The following is a 2,268-nucleotide window of genomic DNA, read 5'->3' as shown; positions in this document are numbered from 1 at the left end:
AATTTATTAAATAATTATATATTAACTGATATCTTTATTATTAATATGTTTTTTTATCTTTATTTTTTTGAGTGTCATATTATGATATATGTACAAAGAGCATCCACCAATATTTTAGATATTTTAGATAATAGAGAATATAAAAAGATGAGGTTGAGGGAAGATGAAAGAACCTCTTTTCCTATGTTAATTAGGTGATGTATTTTAAGGCTCTAAAGTTTAATTGATACCATAATAAATTTTGAAGAAGCCAAAAGACACTCAACAAAAGGTTACATAATTAAATATGGGATTATGGCATTAAAATTAGGCCTTAGTGGCATTGTTGAGGGAAAATGAAAGAACCTCTCTTCCTATGTTAATTAATTCATGTATTTTAAGCCACTAAAGTTTAATTGGTAGCATAATAAAATAAATAAATGTTTCAAAAGACTTATAATTAGTTATTATTAATGATTACATATTGTTGAATTTAAATAGAAAGAGGAAAAAAAGTACAAAGAATATCTGCCAATATTTTAGATAATAAAAAATATAAAAGATGAGGAATGATATATATTAATCAAGTTGCTAATTATTAAATGAGTTAAATATAATCAAATTAATTATGAGAAGATGAAAAGTCAAATCTAAAAAAAATTCTCTATTTATTAGATAATAGAGAATATACAAAAAAGCGAAGTGGTGATGCCATATCACCTCCTCAAGTCCCAACTTTATATATAGATATATAGATATATATATATATATATATATATATATATATATATATATATATATATATATATAGACATATATATAGATAGATTAGTTGATGTATTTTAAGGCACTAAAGTTTAATTGCTAGCATAATAAAATTTGAAGAAGCCAAAAGGCACTCAACAAAAGGTTGCATAATTAAATATGAGATTATGGCATTAAAATTAGGCCCTAGTGGCATTGTTGAGGGAAGATGAAAGAACCTCTCTTCCTATGTTAATTAATTCATGTATTTTAAGCCACTAAAGTTTAATTGCTAGCATAATAAAATAAATGAATGTTTCAAATGACTTATAATTAATTATTATTAATGGTTACATATTATTGGATTTAAATAGAAAGAGGAAGAAATATGTACAAAGAATATCCACCAATATTTTAGATATTTTAGATAATAGAGAATATAAAAAGATGAGGTTGAGGGAAGATGAAAGAACCTCTCTTCCTATGTTAATTAGGAGGTGTATTTTAAGGCACTAAAGTTTAATTGATACCATAATAAATTTTGAAGAAGTCAAAAGACACTCAACAAAAGGTTGCATAATTAAATATGAGATTATGGCATTAAAATTAGGCCTTAGTGGCATTGTTGAGGGAAAATGAAAGAACCTCTCTTCCTATGTTAATTAATTCATGTATTTTAAGCCACTAAAGTTTAATTGGTAGAATAATAAAATAAATAAATGTTTCAAAAGACTTATAATTAATTATTATTAATGATTACATATTGTTGAATTTAAATAGAAAGAGAAAAAAAAGTATAAAGAATATCCACCAGTATTTTAGATATTTTAGATAATAGAAAATATAAAAAGATGAGTAATGATATATATTAATAAAGTTATTATTTATTAAATGAGTTAAATACAATCAAATTAATTATGAGAAGATGAAAAGCCAAATCTTAAAAAAAATCTCTATTTATTAGATAATAGAGAATATACAAAGAAGCGAAATAGTGATGACACATCACCTCCTCAAGTCCCAACTTTATATATATATATAGATATGATGATATTGATGGGAGCTCAATTTTAATGTTAGGTTATGGTGGTTAGTTTACTAGGTTAAGTTTATTGTTGTAACGACCTAGAGGTAAATAAATGAGACTCTAGACTACGATCATGGCGAATTTATACATTTGTGTATCACTTTATCCATTTACATAATCAAGATATGAAAGATTTTTCTTTAATACTAATACTGCAATGATCTGTGGGAAAAATTACCCATTCTTTTTTTTTTCTGGTGCACTTGATTTGCCATTCTTAACAAAACGAAGTTTTATATATTTCAGCTTGAGCTGATTTCTTCACTGCAAACTTGTTATTGAGTGCTCGTTCATTTATATCGTTATGAAGGGTATGCAAGACATTTTAGGAGATGTAATCATTTTTTTAATAATGTAAAGTTTATAATTTCTTGCTTTCTAATTTTTTGTGCTTATTTTTAAGTGAACATTTCCTTCATCACTTTCAAGGTGTCTATTGGTGTTTGTAAGATTTATCG

The sequence above is a fragment of the Citrus clementina genome, unplaced genomic scaffold (genome assembly GCF_000493195.1).
Source record: "Citrus clementina cultivar Clemenules unplaced genomic scaffold, Citrus_clementina_v1.0 scaffold_9, whole genome shotgun sequence".
In the NCBI taxonomy this organism is placed as follows: Eukaryota; Viridiplantae; Streptophyta; class Magnoliopsida; order Sapindales; family Rutaceae; genus Citrus; species Citrus x clementina.
Note: the sequence above shows the minus strand (reverse complement) of the source record.